Raw genomic sequence first — 23063 nt, 5'->3', positions numbered from 1 at the left:
TAACTGTGCTTGGAGTCTTAGTTGCTGTCTAATGAGTAACACATGGGATGCATGTGGTATCTTCTAACCGCCTATAACCAAAGCAAAAATCAAGCCACAGTTACATACAGACTCCCCTTTTATTAAACCCCAAATGTTTTCAATTTGAGGTTGAAGTTCGCTTTAGGACAATGGTAGAGTCAAGTTTCTTTGAGATATTTCCTAAACTACCCCCACCCCATTCTCATACCCCATGGCCAAAGAGTCCCTTTTAGGGTTTCATTTGCCCTCGTTTATTTTGTATATAAATGAAGGAAATAAGTGTCTTAAACATCCATTAGTGAAAACAGTTTTCCTTTAATTATAAAAATATATAACTTGACTAAAACAGTTACATTCAATAAAAGTACCAGTAAATTTTACTACCCCGTGATTTCTAAGCAGTTATATTTTTTTTTTGTTTTTAGCAATTAGCTATCTTTTAAGAATTTTTTTTACCACTGGCTTTTCTTCAGTCTTAGGATTAAAGACAGTAATAGTACATTTGCAATTAGTTAAATCAATTTTCTCGGTCCCTCAAAAGATAGAGCATGTGCATGCATATGTGTGTTTGTCTATTCATTGAAATTTTCTTCTCAATAATGTTGATTAACTATTGTATATCAACTATAAACTTGATTTTTTTGTCTCTTTATAATTAGAATCTTTGTATGTTATTCAAACTTGGATCAAAAAAGAATCACAGAAAATCAAAATTCTAATATTAGTCACTAGTAAGTTCTTTTTGCATCATGGTATAAACAACACAAACAATTGGCTCTCCATTTCTCTAAATAGATTGAGTTGCCAAAATAAAGTAACACAAATAAGTTGGAGTTTCTTCTCATCCACTTCCAAGATCTTCACAGAAAGCAATGGGTAACAAGTTCTTCATCACTGCTTAGAGTGACACACTAAGACAAAGGAATGAGCACACTTTTCAAGTTTTGTTAAGCAATACAGACAATCATTTGTTTCCTACTAAAATCCTAGAGACAGACATGTCCCTGGTGGCTTGTTATTTTCTACCCTTCCAGCTTAGTGTATATAGTCCTCATTTCAGAAGAAACATAATTGGGGGGTCTCATCTTCGATGTGGGATGTATTTCTTTATGCTGTAAATATGTGTTGCTCTCATTAGTTGATGAGTAAAGCTGCTTTGGCCTATGGCAAGACAGGATAGAGCCAGGCAGGAAATCCAAGCAGAGGTACAGGAGAAGGGTGGAGTCTGGAAGACACTATCCAGCCACCTAAGGAGCAAGATGTCAGGAGACCTAATGGCAATACATAGATTAATAAAAATGGGTTAATTTAAGTTGTAAGAGCTAGTTAGTAATAAGCCTGGGCCATCGGCCAAACATTTATAATTAATATTAAGTCTCTGAATGGGTATTCAGGAACTGGCAGGAGGGAGAGAAACTTCTGATTATACATCTTAGTCTGTTTTAAGCTGCTATGATAGGGTACCAAGAACTGGGTAATTTCTAATAAACAGATATCTGTGTGGCTCAAAGGTCAGGAGGCTATAAAGTGCAACAACACGGCACCGCACATGTGAGGGTCTTTCCACTGTAGTTGCCCGTGGTGGACACCAGAGACTGCTAGACGGGGCAGAACAAGAAAAGACTGAACTTGCCTGTCTGATAAACTTTCCATTATTGATAAAGCCCCAAATGATGATACTAATCCATTCATGAGGGCAAAGGAATCATCACAGAATTGTCTCTCCTGGACCCTACCTGCCAGTGTAAGCATTGTTTTTTCACTTTATATTTTAAAGAAGACATCAAGAGTTTTATAATTGCTTACAGCTGTAGTCAGGAGAAATATTTTTTCCCTAACATCTTTTATCATATGCATTCTACCAAGCCATTTCCTTCTTGGTGGGATACAATTAGGTTGATGCAAGGGCTATATTTTATTTTTGGAGGCGTGTATGATTTTCTTTATTTTTTTATTATTTAGGTTTTTTTCCATTTTACATACCAACCCCAGTTCCCCCTCCCTCTCCTTTTCCCACCCCCCACCTCCCCCCATTTCACTCCCCATCCACTACTCAGAGGAGGTAAGGCCTCTCTTGGTTAGTCAACAAAGTCTGGCCTACCAAGTTGAGGCAGAGCCTAGCTCCCCTACCCTGCATTGAGTCTGAGCAAGGTATCCCACCACAGGGAATGGACTCCAAAAAGCCAGTTCATGTACCCTGGATAAGTCCTGGTCCCACTGCCAGGAGCTCCACAAACAGATCAAGCCACACAACTGTTACCCATATTCAGAGGGCCTAGTTTGGTCCCATGCAGGACTCCAGCTGTCATTCCAGAGTCCATGAGCTCCCACTAGCTCAGGTCATGATCTCTGTGGTTTTACCCATCATGATCTTGACCTCGCAAGATCTATATTTTTATTTAATTTTGTTATTGTTTCATATTTTGTATTTATTACAGTGCTGGGGGGTGACACCAAGGACCTCTCACATGCTATGCAAGCACTGTACCACTGAGCTACTTCTCCAGCCCTCTGTTTTAAATGATAAATTTTCAGATATTTCCTGGTGGTTGGCATTTAATAAAAATTAAATAAATGAGTGTGAGTAGATGAATTGGGAATCTACACCAACTCTCACTGAAGATTAGCTTTGGTGATGTTTTAAGCTCTATAGCAGAAGAGCCAGAGTACCATAAATGTCTGCCAGATAATCAATATCACTGTCACCTCAGACAGGGTCTGTTGTCTGCTCTGCTTGACATGTGGACCTTTGCATGCATCCATTCAAGGCAAACACTAAGTTCACTCAGATCAGGAGTTCTGCTACAAGCCCTGTATTTGGCTTCTTCTATAGGAACAAGATAATCACAGCAAGGCATCTGGAAAACAGTAGATCTCAACAAAAGCTGCTGATTTAAAAATTGGGCTGGAGAAATGTCTCAGTGCTTAAGATCACTGGCTGCTCTTCCAGAATACTTGAGTTCAATTCCCAGCACCTACATATTGTCCCATAACTATCTATAATTACACTTCCAGGGGATTCAATTCTGTCTTCTAGCCTCTGAGAGCACCAGATGTGGACATGTACACAGACATACATGAAGGCAAAACACCGATACACATGAAATGAATTTTCTAATTAAAAATAAGGAAATGTGAAGGGTAAATTAAGACTTTCATAGTTGGGAATTAGGTCACCAAAAGGTAAAATAAAAAACATTTGCCCAAACAAAGCTATCTACCATCCACTTCAGACTCTCCTTGCAAGAGTCATGTTGCTTTACTTTTCTCTAGTAACATTTCTCATCACTCCTTTATCCTTTTGAGGCTGCCATTAATGGTGTGTGTGTGTGTGTGTGTGTGTGTGTGTGTGTGTGTGTGTGTGTGTGTGTGTGTGTGTGTGAAGTAAAAGAGGGCAGGAAGAATATGATCTACCCTAGGATACAATCCAACTCCCTCATCTCTACCTAAGGCTAAGATTATCCAGAGTACTTCAAAATGCCCATTAAGTACCAGAGACAGTCATCCATCCACAAAAAAGGAAAACTGATAGGGGAAGTGAAGAGTGAACACATTAGAACTAAGCCTGGGAATGGAATTCTCAGCTGCAAGAGTAGAAACTGGGCAAAATCTCACAGCATCTCTCTTTGATTAAGAAAGCTGTGGATGGAACTGTGCTCCCTAAAGAAAATACAGATATGAGGTTAGTGATTATCATTTGGAAACAAGTATTAGCTACCACAGGAATATTTTTACCACTTTTCCAGGATTGTTTCTGTGTTTCCCAGGGAGTTACTTCCCACTTTAATTTTAATGTTGGTCATCTTGTTTGCATTGACTGTTTGCCCAGGCTTAGACTCACCACAAACTATTTCCAAAGAACACTCACTTTAAAGATTTTAGGTCTAGGACTATTTTCCACTCGTAAAATATAGCTTTTCTGCAATTGTTTTCTTATACATTCCACTTATGATTTCCCCTCTTCTACTAACTTAATTTTCATGCCACTCTCCATTTTTTTTTCTGAAGCAGGAAGTGTTCTACAATGTGCAAAAGAGGAATTTTTTATTTGGTGTGTTATTTCACAATACAGGATTTGAAAAGCAAAAATCTATATGGTGTATTTTACATCAATTATTTTTAATTAAAAAATGGCAAATGAATCCAGAAAGACTGTCACTGTGGTCTTTGCATGCTGTAATACAGGCACTAGTGGTACTTGTGGTGTTGGCAATTGTTTTATGTAATTACTCCTGTTGTGTGAACATGTGCCAGAACATCCGTCTAATTAAGATTTTTGACAACTCATTTCTTTGGCTGTTGAGATGCTATTGAACAATATCAAGTGGTTGATTTTTAGACTAAGTTCTAACATGAATAAAAATACCCAAAAGACACATGCATTTAAACTGAGAGTGTAGTTTCCCTAATGACTCTAGTTCCTATTTACAAGGAAGAGAATAAAAGGCATTTAACACAGAGAAAGGTATGATTATTTGGACTGATACATAAATGGAGTATTAAGTAAGCAAATGTTAAGGACCACTAGACAGGACTTTCTCTCCAGAAATATCTGTCCCTGGAACTGCATCATTAGAAATCAAATCACATCAGATCAAAATGTTTCTAATATTTCAGAGTGCTTTGGAGTCTTTAGCACTGTATATTAAATCTTAGTGTTACTGAAAAGGGTGGTCCCTAGTGGTCTCAGCAGCTATACCATATGGAAATCAGCTGACAGATGGCAGAACAGGGTCTTTAGAAACGGGATGCACAGAAATATCTGGCTGGGACATTACCAGGAGGAGGGTCAGAATCCCGAACCCCAATGTGAACACTGCCTGGTACTAAACATGGTTCTTTTGGGCCAGATGACATGTAAACATGCTTCTGAAAGTGAGCCTATGCAACTGGAAATAGTGGAATTATGAATCAGATACCTTCACCTAATCATTGAATACATACAGCTCTTTGGTTTCAGAATTTTTATATGCACCAGAAAACAATAATAATACAAATTTGTGTTTATGAAGATAAATTCAAAGGAATAAATGCCAATCAACTTACCACTCTTGTTTGTTCTTTCTCTACAGAGAAACTGTATAGAGAAAATAACTGCAGAGAACAAATTGGAGCGATGCATGCTGAATTAGAAATTGAACATGTTGAACTAAATGAGGTAAATGGACAGCAGCTGGCATCTCACTGCTGGAGTGAGAGTCTCCAGATAACAAGAGAAGTTAGAGTTATCCATATGGCGATAAATTAAAATTGGAGATGTCAGTACACATTCCTATTAACCTAATATGTACACAAATGGTCACATGGCTATGTTTATAAGTGTATGTATACACACTTTCAAATATTCACATGTATTTTCTTGCCTGTCAGTGAGAGATCTAGGGAGCAATGGTGCCCTAGAGTCAAGGAGAAAACTAAGAGCCTGGGTCCTGATTTCTAATACCATTCCTGAATAAGCAGTCTCCATGGAGAAATTGCTTTCTCTAGACCTAAAACAGAAAATAAATGAAATGAGCCTGGAGTATTGCAGTGCCAGCAAGTGGGGCAGTTGGAAACAAGCAAATAAATAAACAAGACTCCCCCAATGATGGAGATGTGACAAAGGATCAGAGTTGACAGAAAGAACTCCCATTGATTATATCTGGAACCATCCGATCTATAAAATAAATATAGAATTACTCTAATATTGTACAACCATAAAATAATTATATATTAATATTATTAATTGGTTAAGTATACAAACAATATAATTTCTTCTAAATAATTTGTGTAGATTCTCTGAATTTACCATTCCTTAGTGTGGGCAAAGTACTATACTCCATTTCAAAGAGTACAGTCTAAAAGGGTGGGGGGGTAAAAGAAATTTTACAGCAGAAAAACCTGCCAAGCTCTCCTCAAGGCTGTGGCCAATGTCAGCATCAACAGTAGGCAGCCATATTCATAGTTGTGCACTTTTATAAAGTATGATTATTCATTTATTTTATTTTGTGTATGCGCGAAGAAGCTCTCAGAGCACAAAGGACATCAGATCCCCTAGAACTGAAGTTCCAGGTAGTTGTGAGCTACCGGGTGTTGGAGCTGGGACCTTACACACGTCTTCTGCCAGAGCCACCTCTCTAGCCCCATAAACTGAGCTCCTGATGCAACAATGAAAGGAGACAAACCAAAAGGAGGAGGCTAAAAGTGGAGAATTGGAGTTTTGTAAGATAAACAAGTCTATAGATCAAAGGGTCAGCTTGAAGACTATAGTTAATAATATCACACGTGGAAACTACTAAAAAACTAGGTACTAGGAGCCCTAATGACACCTACAAATAGCTACTGATTGTAGTAAACAGGAAGATGTGTTTAAGAGTTGTACTCATTCTGTTATACATATATATACATATACATATACATATAGATATAGATATAGATAAACATATATGTTTATGTAGGTATACGAACATCATCAATATTTTACACAATCCAAACCAAATATAACCTGGGTGTGGTGACAAATGCCTTTAATCCTAGAACTCAGGAGACAAAGGCAGGCAGATCTCTGAATTCAAGGCCAGCCTAGTCTACACACCTAGTTCCAGGCCAGCCAAGGCTACATAGTAAGACTCTGTCTCAAAAAACAAAACAAACAAACAAAAAACTAAAAAAAAAAATACTTTTCTGTAATCTTCTGTATTCTGAAACCAAATAAACCCAGACTAATGATAGGGGAATCATCACATAAATAGCAATCATGAGACATTCTTCCAAACCATTGATCTATAGTAATCAAAACTGTTAAGTTCATTGAAAACAAGAAAAATCTGATAAAACATCATGTCCAAGAAAAACCTAGGGAGATATAGCTTAATGAAATTGATGTACTATACAGGAAACAGGAAAAAATAAGTAAAAACTCAGAACATCTGAACAATGAGTGTAGGCTTATTGACATGCCATTATTTGTTAACCATGAGAGAAGAACTGTGCTATTATAAGCTGTTTGAAATGAGGAAACTGAGTACAGATCATGGGGGATCTCACCATCATCTTTTCAATTTCATGTAAATCTACTACTTCTCTGAAATAATGTTCATTAAAGATGTTCATGGAGCTGTATCTCAGTGGCAGGGAGCATGTTTAGCATGTACAAGGCCCTGGTTGCATCCTCAGGCTACACACAAAATGAATACAACCACTTTAGGGTAATCACTTGACAGTGGCTTAATAAAAGCACATGTATATTGAGATACCAGTTTGTTATGATCTGTCTCTGAAATAGCTGAGATGTGCTCATTGTTTGAATGCTCATTTCTAAATTGGTGATATTATTTTAGGAAGCTGTGGTACCTGTAGGTGGTTACTAGTGAAAGACTTGGAAGGTTACACCTGCCTTCCCTGCCTTCCATGAATGCTCTATTGTAGAATATTATTTTAAGGTGTGTTACATTTGTTTATGCTGTGGAACACTTGTTTTAATAATGCAAAGATGTATTGAATTCTTTTGTGTTGCATTTGTTTAACTTTGTGAAGCTGTGTTACTTGCTTGTCTAAAACACCTGATGGTCTAATAAAGCACTGAATGACCAATAGTGAGGCAGGAGAAAGGATAGGTAAGGTTTGCAGGCAGAGAGAATAAATAGAAGGAGAAATCTGGGAGGAAAAAAAAAAGGAGCAAGAGAACAAGGAGATAAGGATGACAGGGACCAGCCACCCAGCCATACAGCCAGCCACAGAGTAGGAGTGAAAGTAAGATACATAGAAGTAAGTTAAGAAACGCTGGCTAGCAACAAGCCAAGCTAAGGCTGGGCATTTATAATTATGAATAAACCTCTCCATGTGTGATTTATTTGGGAGCAGGATGGCAGCCCACCTCCCAAAGGAGAAATAAGAACCAACAGCAATGCTCTCTGCATGATTTTGCTTACAGGAACTATTGTGCTCCTGATACACCCTCTCCATCACTCAGACTGAAACTTCTGAAACTGTGAGCCAAAACAACCCATTCTGAACTTTAGGTAAACTATGTGGGGTATTTTGTGGTGGTATTGTGTTCCCCAAAATATTGTGCATGCTAATAAACTTATCTGGGGTCAGAGAAGAAAACAGCCACAATATTAAACATAGAGGATAGGCAGTGGTAGCACATGCCTTTAATCCTAGCATTCCAGAGGCAGAAATCCCTCTGGATCTCTGTGAGTTCAGTGCATATTGGAAACAGCCAGGCATGGTGACTAATGCCTTTAATCCCAGAAAGTGAGCCTTTAATCCCAGGAAGTGAGGCAGAAAGCAGAAAGATATATACGGCGTGAGGACCAGAAACTAGAAGCTTTTAGCTGGTTAAGCTTCAGGTTTTCGAGTAGCAGCAGTTCAGCTGAGAGCCATTGGGATGAGAACACAGAAGTTTCCAGTCTGAGGAAACAGGATCAGGTGAGGAACTGTTGAGGTGAGGAAGCTGTGGCTTGTTCTGCTTCTCTGATCTCCCAGCGTTCACCCCAATAACTGGCCTCAGGTTTGATTTTATTAATAAGACTCTTTAAGATTCATGCTACAGTACTTGGTCACTAACACACAGAAGGACTCTGTAATGCCTGCTGGTGATATATTTAAAAGTTGACAAAATGTGGCCTCTGGTCCATTGATAACCACACTTTAGTTTCAAATCTTCTGTTCAAAACTGTTATATATCTACCCCTAGTCATGTACCCTCAAAAGGGATGGCAGTGACTTTTGAATTTCCAGTTTCATTCTTCATTGAGAACAACAAGGTTTTGTCACTCCAAATTGGCTTGGTTGCAATTGAGCTGTAGACATGTTAAACAGAGTCATGTGTGTAGCACCATGCCAGTGGCCTATCCTCTCCTTTTGAGTAACTGCTGGTTTTAATAGCCAAAACTCAGTATCAGTGCTCAGTGCCTAACACTTAAGGCCCACTGAGGTCCAGTGGAAGAAAAGCACAGATCTAGACTCATATCTTTGGGCCTCAGCTTTTGGAGCTCCATGGTACAAATCACTGAAACTTCCCAAGCATTCCTTGCAGATTGATCTGGGGCAAGAAAGTCTGGCAGGCAGTTTCTCGCCATCTGCAAGGAGAACCAGACTCTGTTTGACAGTTAGTCCTCCACATCAGAGGGTTCTTCAGGCATGAATACAATCAACAAAAACTGAAAGTATCAGGAGAAAAGAAAAACCGTGCCTGAGCTGAATGCATACAGACCTTCTTTGCCATTATTCCAGAAAATGATAATATGTGGTCAGACTTTATACAGCTCTAACTTTGTAGACACAATTTAAAATGTACATAGACATAATGCAGATTCCATGCAAGCACAATTCCATTTTAAATATGGAGCTTGAACATTCCTACATCTGCCTGTAATATTCCCAGAGTTCCCATGGTATAATTCTAGAAGAATAGTAAAGCTGGAAAAAGAGAATGAACTAGGAATTTAAATAACAAAGACAGGGAGTTGAAAGTAAACTTCTTAACCAATAAAGGTAAGATAATTTTATTTTCACAAATTTGTCTGAGATATTACAAAGACCAATCATTACAAGGTGTCATTAGAAATGCATGTAATAGAGCATAAATAAAGTCTAAATGTCAGATATTTATGCTCATATCTCACTATTTAAAGATACTCAAATAAGATTTTATGGATTCTTTTATTGCTATGCTTCTTAATCCCAAATTAAATATTGGTCACATTGAAGCCACTTAATTACTGTGCTTCTACTGAACATATCCATAGTCCCTAACTCACAAGTGGCTTAGTAATAAGTTTTCAGAAATGGAATTCTATTCACTTCAGTTAGTGTTGCATGTTTATTTTCATTGTAACTAAGTACTATACAACACTGAAAGACAGTGTAAGAAATGCAAACACAGGCCGGGCGGTGGTGGCGCACGCCTTTAATCCCAGCACTCGGGAGGCAGAGCCAGGCGGATCTCTGTGAGTTCGAGGCCAGCCTGGGCTACCAAGTGAGTCCCAGGAAAGGCGCAAAGCTACACAGAGAAACCCTGTCTCGAAAAACCGAAAAACCAAAAAAAAAAAAAAAAAAGAAATGCAAACACACTGTTTTGCTTTGCAGGCATGACTGAGCACACATGATGAACAGCCCAGAAATCCTTGATCTCCAGTGTTACTACTTCACCCTTATCAGATGTATGCAATATGAAGCTGGGTATTTGGGCTGCAAATATTTTTCCCAGTAATTCTATTTGTTGTTTGTTTGTTTGTTTATGTAGAGGGTAGCACTTGAGTACATGTGAGGTCACAAGGCAAGCTGGGTGAGTCTCCTTTCCTTCCCCACCATGTGGGTTCTGAGAACTAAATCCAAATCTCCAGGATTAACAGCTAAACTGCTGGCCCATTCTGCCAGCCCCATATTTCACTTTATTCTCCCAGGAGAAGGTAAGGAAATGCCTGTTTTGGGGCAGATGACATCAGCATCACACAGAGGAGTTATTTACTGTCACTAGATTCCGTAAGAAAGTTTGTGGGACCCTGGGTTTTACATTTTGTTCTCTGTAGTGGGATGGAGCTCAGTAGTAAAGTCATCGCTCTGCATATTCCTGGCTATGGGTACAATCATAATTTTAAAGCACTTTTTTTCTCAAATCTGCTCTGCAAGAGAGGCTGTGTAAGGTACATTTCCTAGATGTGGGACAGCAGAAGCATCTAGCTTTAATAATGCTTATCCACAGCAAAAGAGAAAGGTTGGCACCTATGACCTTAGTGGAGAAGCTAACTGCTGAAAAATGCTCTTTTCTCCTTGGAGTTGACTTCCTCAGACTGTATTGTTCTAGGTGTGGCTGGATTTAATGAGGTACACCTTTGACTGCAAATATGTCACACACAGTCTCAGCTGTCTACTGATGTAGCATTATACTTAGAATGAAGTCAGTAGAAAGGACCTTCCTATCTTGATATTTGTTCATTCTTGAAGTATTTTTTGTTTGTCTATTCTACTAGGTACCTCATTTAACTCTGAGACTACATCACAATTTTTATCAGATGAATTTTCTCATTATTAATGGCAAGAGCTGTACATTGATGATTGATTTTTCTGATATAGGTTCCTGCAACATTGTCCAGGTTGAACTTGGTTTAAACAGTCCTTCTGCCTCAGAATCCCAGCACTGTGCCTCGCTATTTAATTGTTAATTAAAATTTCCCTCTTCTTGGCATGAAGACCTAGACACAAACTCTAACCACCAAACTTGTGGAGTTTCTTGAGCATCCGGACCTGGAGGCCCTTTGTGCAAGACTACCTGACCAGATAGTCATGACAGAGAATGAAAGCAGGCAGTGCCTCTAGAGAGCACCTGCTGGGAACCCTCACTGTTCAGAGGTGCATAGAAGTGCAAGGAAAATCCCCTTAATTTACAGCCTGCCTGTGAGTGGTGGTGGAGCCCTCAACTTCCTGGACACAGGAAACAGAAGTATTCTGAAGTTAAAAGTTAGGGATGTAGCAGGTAATCACAGCAATTAATCTTTTTTGATCAGATTCCCATTTTGCTAGTGTGATATACTGTTTTCAAGTTCTATCATAATATTATCATTGTCATAGGATGCAAAGCAAAGAGAGATTCCAGAGCACTCTCCCAGAATTGTAATCCTAGCTCTCTCTGTCAGGTAGCCTCCCTCTGCCTCAGTTTGCCCCCATTAGTATTAGGAGAACAGTGTATTCATAGAGTTGAATGAAGATTAATCCAGTTAAAACTGTGGAACAAGAAGGAAAACATTTTAAACTATCCCTGCCATTTAAAAAAATCATAATGCTATATTACATAGTGTCTGCATTGTTGGGAACTATTAATGACTAGTTACAAATGTGGAAACTGATGGTCAGTAGAATGAATGTGAGACAAATTGGGGTGCACATATCTTTACCTGGGATTCTAGGCAAGTGCTAAACACTGTTGGAAGCATGTTAAATAGTGTTGAGAATATGGATGTTAAAGTATTTACATATTATTAACATTTCTCTTGATATTTATTTTCCTATAAATAAGCAAAATGTTGAGAGATGGGGCAATATGACTCTCTAGTCAACAGTTGCTGGACTTTTTCCTGATGTTTTTTCCAGCATTCCATCACCCTGTGCCAGTAGCAGATGTTTGAATGTTTCACAAATGCCTTGATGAAGCTACCTGACAACTGCAGCTGCTTGCTGCAAACACAGCTGCTTCTAGCAGCTTGCACTAAATTTTCCCTCAAACGTTTTCATCCATGCCCAAGGGATGCATTTCATCCAAGCCCTAATAGAGGGGCTTTACAACCTGGACAATGTCATGATTGGTGTAAAAACAGTACTTTATAATCAGGTCTGCTGTGATCGGTGCAAATATCCCTTGGTTGGATAATCAGGTTGCTCCTTCATTTTGTGATCCTGCTAGGAGAATTCTTCCTGTGCTGTCTCCCTTGGTATGGCAATATTAGGCTCAATGTAAGGTCTCCCTTAAGTGACCATATCTTCTCAATTTTGATGTCTATTATTAGCTGCATTGGTTGAGCTGATATCATGAAAAAGAAGAGGTAACGGTGGTGACAAAGGAACAGCCACAGACACTAAAGCAATTGGCAGTTTGTCTACTGTAGAGGTGGAGCCAGATAGTGTGCAGCTTTGATCGCTGCAGAAGGGCTGAGATGCAGGAGCTGAAAGCAGCTTTATCTTGCAGGAGGGTGCTTGCACCACAGTAGACGCAGCAGAGACAGCAGGAGGAGCCAACTGCAGCAGTAGTAGAAACAGTAGCTAGAGTATACACAAAAAGACTAAGAGCCTTAGGTGAACTATAACCCTAACTGTTATGGAGGGCCACAGAATCCTAACCTCCCAAGGCTCCACACAAGCTGGAGCAGTCATTATTGTAGGACTAAAGAAACCTTCCCACCCTCACCCCTATTCCATACCTAGGGCATGGCCTCTTACAGGTCTTCCCAGCTGCCTGCTGCTGCTCACTGCTACCAAGCTGGAGGGTGCAAAGACTGTCAAAGATCAGCAAGAGAAGAGCATCCCTGCATCACGCACCTGTCTAGGCAGAGCAATTGGACCTGCTGATTCTAAAAGAGCAGCTTGGGAAAGCCCACAGTTAACACTCAAACTTGGTGCTCACTGGGTCTCCTTCATCTACTGTGACAGGAAACAAAGCAAGCAACAGTGAGAGTTTACACAGCACCTTTTTTTTCCTCCTAGCTCTTTCATATCAGTGTGTACTCTGAGTGGCCAAAACAATCTTGAGCAAAAAGACAAAATTAGAGATATCAAATCCCCGTATTACTTAGATATTACAATCAAAGCTGCTGGTATAAGCATGAAAAATGTCACACTGACTAATATAACACAAAGGCAAGCCCAGAAATAATACAGTCCTTCAAAAATTATTATAATAGAGAATAAAAATGATTTAAAAAATAACTATACAGAGAAAATGACAATGGCAATGGCAATTATTTGAAATGCTAAAGTATTTTGTTCCTTTTGATTTTTCTTTACATATGTTTAATTTTTTGGCTGTTAGTAAGGGACCATATATCTCCTGATGATTTTCTTGTTGGCTTCTTAAATGGATTTTTTTTTCATGAAGCATAGGTTAAAATGAGTGGGCAGAGTAAGTCTGTTGTGTACATAACCTGAGAAAATCAATATTTTCCTTAAAATTTAAATCTTCATGTTAATTCCCTCACTAATTACTCAGCACCATTTTCCTCCTGGCTAATGGAAGCCTTCCTGGTGTGAATGAGAAATAGCTGCTAATGAATTACTTATCTTCTGGTTGGTATGCAATGGAGTCTCTGATCTAGGCCTCCAATAGTTTAATAGAAAAATCACTTGAGGGAAAAGCGCTTTTTAAAAACTATTCAGAAGCTAAGGACTAGAAAAATAAAAATAGTTCATTTTCGTAATGTGATCTGTGCTAGATGGTGGGAAGCACACAGCAAGTTTTTATCCACAAGTAAAAATTCCAGTGGCACCGAGATTAACCAATTTACAGGAAAAGGAGAGTCAGAAATGGAGTTGGAAACACATAGAAGCTCAGTACTAAAAAATAAAATAAAACAAAATCACTAAGAAAAACTCAAATTCAAGGAGTGAGAGAAAGTAGAAAAGCAAAAAACTTTCTCAATGGTTTCTCTTAAAAGTTGATATCGGAAGCTGTCGGGTTTCTCCTGTTAGAAGGACAAATAAAATAAACTTAAAACCCTGAAAGTCTTGATCAGAAAAAAAATCATTTAAACAAATAGATCTAATGGAAAAGTTTTGCCTAAGTCAGCAAAGGTAAGCTAACTTTGTTAGTTAATAGTTCTTGTGTGAAAATCAATATACACTACCATTTAACTAAAAAGTTCTTATTGTGAGGAACATGAGGATTTTACTCTGCCTGGGTTTTCCAATTTGGGTTTTCTTTTTATTTTGAAGGCAATAAATTAGCAGTTTTAGCAGAAACCATTTTGCTATTTTATGAAAACACAATTTTACAGATATTCCAAAACAGCTAACATGCATTCTGACGACTAATTATGCATGCCTAAATAAATGAGTCTGTTAGCACCCTCAGTACTTAACCCAACAACACCATCCTCATTATGTCAGTTTGCCACAGTGTTAGCCCAGGAGGAAATTACACACCAGATTGTTGGCCATGCAAATTTGAACCAATGAAAAAATATCAAATATTAAAAATTCTAAAGTTTACTCACTTTGATGGGCCCATCTTTACAAGAAAAACATTAAATTTGTGTACATCTTCAGAAAGAGTCATACCAGTAGAAGGATAGAGCATCTGGGGTTCTTCTGTAAGAGCAGTGAGTAAGGAAATCAAGTCTGTTTATCAGGCAGTAATTGTGTAACCAAGGGAGTAGAATCTATGGCCCTCATGTTATTTAGACATATGTCAAATGACACCAAGTTCTCACTCCTGATACCATTATGTTTATTTATTTGATATGAAATGGGATGATTTTACTGGACAATATCTCTTCATGCACACAGAATTCCCGTTGAAGTGAAGAGCCCTTCTGTTTACCATTGAAGTTTATCATCATTCTGCTTATTATAATAGAGTCGATGGGAGCTCTGTGCATCCAGGAAGGAGGCAGCCAGCAAAATCAAGCCCTAAATATTAAAATCTGGAGAAAAGCCAAAGATAAACTGCCATGAAAATGGAATTACTGTCTTGCCTTTGCAGCTGGTCTCTTCAAATAGAATGGGAGACTTCCAGAAGATGCATCGCAATAAATAAATAAATAAATAAATAAATAAATAAATAAATAAATAAATAAAGGTACCACTGGGCAAGCAGAGGATGGAGCTGTATACCTGTCAGTCTGCTGCTGGGGCCAGAGGGCCAATTTTATCAACCATTTATAAAATTATTTAATGTATGGGAAAAATAAAGAAATAAAGTGAGCTAAAGTTATGGGACTAAAAATGTGCATCTTGTGAAAAAAAGGGTAAGTTCAGTAATGCAAAAGGAAATGGGCTAGAGAGAAGATCTTACCCACATTACATCACGAGGTTCCTTCAACCCACCCACACCCACCACAAACACTCGTTTTCTGAAGGGCAAGATTGTCTCAAGGTCTTATCGGTACTAACTGCATTATCAAGGTATAGAGAATACAATCAGATCTCTACCCTTCATAATGTAGATGTTGTCTTTTTAAGGCAAGCTTGATTATATTCTGAATAGGTCAGTCTGTGTGCCTGACATTTCTCTTCAGTTTCCTGTGACCTTTTAATAAGAATGACTTGGTTTTGCACTGCAGAAAATGGAACTGTCCCTTTTCAATCAGTGACTATGAAGAGCACAGTTTGAACATATCTCATTTTCTGTAGCAATTTATTATACACACAACAACAAAGTCAATGGAACTCTTCCTCGAAAAACATGGGTCCTATTTGGCTTTAATTTTAACTCATTCTGCTGCTCACTCACCTACATTTTGTAAATATTTAACCAAATGTGTAGTCACATTTGCTCAGGAAAAGTAACAAATTAATATAGTATCTGGAAGCAAATCTGACTTTTATAATGTATGCTTAAACAGATGTCATCGTTGAATAAGATTGTAGAGAATTATTAACATGGACCTCCTGCGGTTATAGCAAGACAGTTATCAACAGCAATCCAGTTTGTGAAATGCAGAAATGTGCCTCTCTATTAAGCTTCAGTAACAAAGCATTCAACTATGCAGATCACCAGTGTTCAGATAAACATGATGGCCTTGTGCCCCTGTGAAATGATTTAGGGGCTAGCCTACAGGTCTGGAATACTTATAACAGGTGCCTATCAAGAACCACCCTAGAGATATAAGGCCACTTCCTTAGGTGAGTCCACTTGTGCTAGAAGAGCATGAGTGCAGATGTTATGCCCACAATGGACCTTGGTTTCCTAATGTACAGAGTATCCATGACTAATTAAGCACAGGGATGACACTTACCTGGAGTGGCCTTAGCAGAGACCAGTGGTCTTAAAGTCATCTCTGGGACACTGAAACATAAGGTCAACATAGATATATATTGAGAACTTAGGTTAATAAGACATTATATGTCAGGCTCTTAATTGTGGACTCAAGCACCCTCATGAATGGCCCTGTCCCTGTAGATATGAGAGGAGAGGTTAGACAGCAAGATAAGGTTCTCCCTAGAACATAATTGTAAATCCAGGTACATAAGTCACAGAGAATAACTGGAATGCACTAATGGAGAACATGATCTAGATCAGGAATCAGCTAACTTCTTTCATAAATCCCATGAAACCAAGCACATAGGGTCTAGTGACTGCAATTTATTGTTGCTGCAGTGTGTGTGTGTGTGTGTGTGTGTGTGTGTGTGTGTGTGTGTGTGTGTGTGTGTGTGTGAATTCAGACAAATATATGCTATTTGTGCACCTGATAGGTCAAAGGACAACCTTAGGTATGGATCTTGCCTTTCATCCTGTTTGAGACAGGAGCTCTGTTGTTTCTGTACTGTGTGTGCCATGCTAGCTGGCCCCCAAGCTCCTGTACATAATCCTGTCTCTACTTCCCCTCTTTCATACAAGAACTCGGAGAACATACTCATGCTGCATGTCAGGCTTTTACATGGATACTGCACATTCAAACGCAGGTCCTCATGCTCGCACAGCAAGTACCTTTACCCATGAAGCTATCTCCTCAGCCCTGCATGTTACAAATTCCTTTAAAAACTCTTACGAGAATAAGACAAAGGTCTAAACCAGCCTTGTGGGTCATAGTTTCTCAAGACTTTGATGGGCAAAGAAGAAGTAGAAGCAGAAAGCAATTGCTCCCCAAGACTCAAGTTGGAAAGTCGAGTGCAGAGGAGGCAGAAGTGTCCTATGAGGAGAGAGGGGCAACCATTTGAAGGCAGAAAAAAACTATTAGAGACCTTTGAACATGGGAGAATAAATCATCCAGTTTTTTACTTAAAAGGCCGTTTTCCTCCTATGAAGGAAATTAGCAGGAGTTGTGCCCAGAGCCTGCTGAGGAGGAATCAAGGGACAGTACCAGGCAAGATAGAGTGTGGAGTGTGAGATGAAAGACAGGAGAGAGCTTTGCCAGGTGCTGTCATCTCTGCCAGTGTACAGAGCTAAACCACAGTCTGCCTCGTGCTGTTGTGCCTCCACAGCTCTTCTGTTGGCCAAATGCTTCTAAGAACTCAGTTGGGAATTCATGATTCACCTTTTCTAGCGTCTCTTTTCAAGCCTTCATATTTGGACAGGTACAAGTATCTACATAGAAGTACTTGCCTGACTATTCCAGTTTAGGTCAGGTTGATACCCTCCTGTCCCCCATGCCTCACCCCTCTTCTTCTGGAAAAGGGAATCAACTTGATTATACAGGCCTGGACAGAGGGGAAGCAGAAATCAAAGTTCTACCGTCTCTAGGATGTGACTCACCATCTGTCCTCATACATTTCATGCCAAGCCTAGAGGACTCAGTGAGCATCTGCCAATGTTGCCCCTCCTACAAAAGTGAGCTCAAACCTCACCTTTTCCATGAAGTCTTTCCAGGAGGAAAAGAGCCCTGACCTGTTCTGATAGATACAATGGCCATAGATACACACCTGGCTTTCAATCTCCAATGAGGTCAGTTCTCATCTCCCATTTCAATTCTCAGCCATGGACATTTACATAGCCCAGGCTGATGCCAGGGCTGGGGTGCTGCTTTCAAAGGGTCTGTCCAATGTGATGCTCAGCAATCATCCTTATGAAAAACATCCCCAAGTACAATCTGTTGCAATAAATTCAAATAGGGACACCACAAAGTACTTCCCCTGCTTGCTTATTAAAGGCTTAGGAAATCCCCACTGCTTCTTTAGGTTAAGCCAGCAAGATTCACAGCTTCTTGTACAGAACACCATTCCCTTTAAAGGATTTACTAAGTGAACAAGAGTAGCTAGGTGTGGCCAGGAGTCTCTGTGGGCGTCCTGCGCTGTCACTTTCTCCTTTGGGAAAGAAAAAAGCAGATTAGCACAATAAAGACTCCAAACTTGTTAAAGGGCACTTGGCTGCTTCTATGTTTCCTTGATGCAAGGTTTGTTTTTCTCACACAAACTAGTTCCTCAGAGCACTGTGAAAAGGGCAGTAGGAGAGCCAGGTGTTGCCCACAGTTGGGCTTCTGTGCATCAGGATGCTTATGGGAGAAAACATCCATTATTAGATGTGAGATACCTGTAGCAACTCTGAGTTAGATTATCTCCTCAAATTTAAAAAAAAAGGGGGGCCAATTTTGGATTGAGAATGGAGAAAGAAAAGTAAGTGGCCTTCCTTAGGAAGAACCAAAAAGCAGAGATGGTTTGAAAGAGCCTCATTCTTGTGCAGTCAACAGAATCTACAGGACAATGGGTCACTAACCAGAAAGAGAATGACCACCTCCACCGCATGAAGATATCTCTTGTTCCTAGGTGTTCCTGGACTGCCAGTGGGCTGCACCCCACAGTGGCAAGGTGAGCTCATGACAGATTCTGTGTCTTGGAGTGAGACCCGGTGGACCTTTACCTCATGCAGGTTGGCTCAGCGTCCTGGCCTCTTCCCTAGATGTGTAATTTGTCTTGTATGCTATTTTCTTCAGCTATGAAATAAGACTGATACCAATATGTAAGTGTTAATGGTATAAAGTAAGGGCTGCCGAGAGTGCTCAGTGGTTAAGATCCCGTGTTGGTCTTCTAGAAGACTATAGTTTAGTCACTACTTTCTTTCCTCCATTCCCAACTCCAAGTTACCTTTTTTTTTTTCAAATAGCTAATTAGATGTAGAGTTGAATGCCTATAGGTCACATGTCAGACAGTTCACAGCTGCCTATAACTCCAGCTCCAGGGGACATGATGCCCATTTTGGCCTTTACATGTACCTGCAGACACAGACACAGACACAGACACACAGACACACAGACACACACACACACACACACACACACACACACACACACACACACACGCATGCACACGCATGCACACTCACATGCACATATATAAAAATAAAATAAAAGTGTAAAATAATCTGATTTTCTTAAGTAATTATTGATTGTAGCAAATAAACCTGTGCAAATGGACCATATAAAAAACTTAGAAAATGGTTTCCAATATATCCTCAAATTTATGCTAAATCATCCCTTTTCATCTCAGAGTCACAACTTCACAAGTGCAAACTTGTTATTATTATTGCTGTTGTTGTTTTTATCATTTGCAGTGCTGGGGAACAGAATCCAGGGTCTTGTGCATACTACATAAACATTTTACCACAGACCTACACCCCAGTCTCATGCATATTTAAATCAAGTATCAGCCTCCTTCAATCATATCTTAATCAAGGCATACATTTTCTGATGTGTCTTATTTTCCTAAAACAGAACGGTATCTGTCACAAAGTTCTTCAGAGTTAAGGACAATTTCTGCTGCAATTAAAGAAGACAAACTCTGACCAAAGGGCACGTAGATGAGCACTGACTTAACTTCAAAATGCTCTATGCAGTTTCTCAACACAAAGTGTCTAGCTTTGAAGATGAAATACCCCCTACAGGTTCATGTTTGAATACTTAGTCCCAAGCTTGCTACCTTGAGAGGCTCTGAGAAACTTCAGGATGTGATCTTCCCTGCGGGAAGGTGTACAGGAATGTGTTTGAAGTTATACTGGGTAGCTGGACCTGTCCTGGCCCTGTCCACCGCATGATCCTGCCACCATGATTCTCTGCTCAAGTACAAAGAGCTAGCAATCCGTGACCCACCCCCTCTGGAACTGTCAGCCAAGAGAAACCCTTTCTTTCCTTAGAAATTTCCACCAAGTGCTTGGTCACAGCAACGTGAAAGTAATGGGCCCGCAGCTTTTCCCCTACACATCTCCCCTGTGCACGTTTGTTTTTCTTTTGTATACTTATTGCTTCAGGAAGATGGGGAATTTTAGACTGGGGGTTTAGTTTTTTGTTTGTTTTGTATTTTGTTTTTATCAAGTTGGATATGAGAGAAATTCAGCCCATTTGTGCAATGAAGGGAGGCAGTGCCTGATGGGCAGTCATCAGAATTGTACAGCTTCCCAAAACACTCAAGAGAATCAGCTGTGCTTACAGTCTCTAATTCTCACGGTGAAATGTTTTTGGCCCAGATAACACAGTATTTGCTACACAAAGGCAAATCAAAACACATCTACCCATGTAAACGCCACTAAAAGAAGCAAATCCTGTGGAGGTGTTTTGTTCATATGTCTAACTCTAGGCAGCCTAAACGGAAAAGAATCTCATTATCTCAGACTACCATATGTGTATGTGCATATAAGTAGAAGGAAGGGAAAACAAACTCAAAATATGGCCTCAGCTGGTAGGACTGTAAGAGCCAGTCTCTGCTCCCTAACTGGAATATTACATACCAGCTACAATGCTTATGGCAGGACTACATGAGACTTGCACATCACTAGGAGAGCACACTATTTAGGTTTTATGCCCACAGTTAATATTAATCAAAGGTAATCACAAGGACTAGTGGAGCATGCCTGTACTCTGCACTTGGGAAGCTAGGCTGGGGTGAACCTGTCTTAGAAAGAATTTTTTAAATGGAGTTGCCAAAGTTACTGTACAGATTAAATACTTCTTGTTATTCTATTGGGTAACTATAGACACATGAGGGAACTCCAGATACCACTAATGTAGAATGTAGGTTTTAAAGTTTGTAAAGAGTTTGTATGTTTTTGTCACAAAGAAATACAGAGACAAAGGGCTGAAAAGACCGCTGGTTTCCCTTTGTTTGACACATGTAAATATTTTCTGCTATTGCATGGTGTTAAGCAAATTATGTTTTTTATTTATCAATTTTAACAATTCAAAAGAAGATAGAAATCAGTGTTGCCACTGTTTAACAAGTTAATATTTGAACATAAAAACCATGCAATGTGCTCGGGCTTCCCCAAGGATAGTTGCAAATAGATTTACTTACTACAAAGTGTGGCCTAGAAATGGAACATGAACATACAAGTCTATGATTCACATTTTCTTTCACTGAAGGCAGAATTTCTCTTCCATCATACTACAGCATCACTCACAGACAACACCCAGCAAGCAAATGTAAATGCCTGGTGAATATGAGAGTCAGGAAAATGCTCTCTTGTCATCATGCAGCAGCAATGAGCCAAGCTTCCTGTTGAACCTAACTGTGTACTGCTAATATATGAAAAAGACCTTTAAGCACACACAGCTCACTTCATAACTGGAATTAATATTAGATATGATCTACACAACATTACTTAATGACAGATAAGAAAACCGAGGCTTAGAAAGATTTTACTGACTTGTACATAAGTACATCATTTATTCAGAGTTTAAACACAAGTCCCACAATGTCTGAACCCATTTCTAAAATATTTTATTACACCTGATTTTGAAATACAAACCCAAGATCTAGACCTACTCAATATCGAGAAAACTTAATTGTGATTAACAAAATCCCTACAGAATTTAGTAGGTGATTAATATTAAACAGGGAATATGTTATATACAAATCCTCATAATAAACCTATTAATGTGCTATTCCAATCAAAGAAACTAGATAAATGAATGTAATACAATTGGGAAAAGGCACATGCAGTTTGTAGTAAATATCTGAGTTGTATGTAAATAAAATAACAACATTTAACTTTGGGAGAGAATTAAAACACTGGAAAAACACTTTTCTTCCTCATTTCATTGTTTTCTGTGACTAGATTTTTTTTTTCTGGGTACAAGGTTTTGTGGATTTCACGTCATGGAAAAGGCAGCGAGCTCTTTGTCCTTACTAACATACCTACTATTCTGCAGATGAGTGACTGGCTTTCTTGTAAAGAGTCACAGACATTTTCTACATAAATTAAACAGAAACTTGCCAGGGCAAGAGGGAAGTCTCAGGCCTTATAGTAGCTTAATCTATTGAAATTTTCTCACTATAATAAAATAAAATAAAATAAAATAAAATAAAATAAATAAAGTATCTATTTAACAACAAACTTGTATTTGCCACTGTTCTCCTCTGCCTCTCTGTGGCTGTGATAAAACACTAACCAAAAGCAACCTGGGGAAGAAGAGTTTATTTCACCTTATAGCTTGTAGTCATCATGAAGGGAAATCAGGGCAGGAAGTCAAGGCAGGAATCTGGAGATAGGAACTGAAGCAAAGGCCATGGATGGGCTTGGCTTACTGGCTTGATCCTCTTAGCTTGCTCAACCTGCTTTCTTAGACCAGCCAGGACCACCTGCCAAGGGGTGGCACCATCCACAGTGGGCTGGGCCCTTCTACATCAATCATCAATCTATAAAATGCCCACATAGATATGCTCACAGGCCAATCTGACAGAGGAAGTTCCTCAGTTGAGGCTCCCACTTCTCAAGTGACTCTATTTTGTCAAGTTGACAATTCTAACCAACACACCCCCAAAGAGCAATAGCAGATAGAAGAAATGAATCCCTACTGGGAGTGAGAAAGAAAATGGAGCAAAACATATAAAGCAGTGTGTTGAAGATACAAAACTCTGGATGGCAAATGGAGTGAGCCAGGAAGGAGGGGGAAGTTGAAGAAAGCCAAATGGTTGCCTGCAGT

General features: G+C 39.2%; 1 long non-coding RNA gene across 2 annotated transcripts in view; it reads right to left on the bottom strand.

Annotated features, from left to right (window-relative positions):
* Positions 1–362: 362 nt before the first annotated feature.
* Positions 363–23063, bottom strand: part of LOC128097962 (uncharacterized) — an 83696-nt gene continuing 60995 nt past the window's right edge. The window contains exons 3-4 of one of the 2 annotated variants that reach the window (XR_008214023.1): positions 16452–16501; positions 363–1292 (exon numbers count right to left, since the gene is read on the bottom strand). This is a non-coding gene — a long non-coding RNA (uncharacterized LOC128097962). The remainder of the gene's footprint in view (positions 1293–16451; positions 16502–23063) is intronic. The other variant, XR_008214024.1, reaches the window with a different exon arrangement.

This window comes from Peromyscus californicus, unplaced genomic scaffold (genome assembly GCF_007827085.1).
Source record: "Peromyscus californicus insignis strain IS unplaced genomic scaffold, ASM782708v3 Scaffold_5__1_contigs__length_169319896, whole genome shotgun sequence".
Taxonomy (NCBI): Eukaryota; Metazoa; Chordata; class Mammalia; order Rodentia; family Cricetidae; genus Peromyscus; species Peromyscus californicus.
Note: the sequence above shows the minus strand (reverse complement) of the source record. Positions and strands in the feature narration are given on the sequence as shown.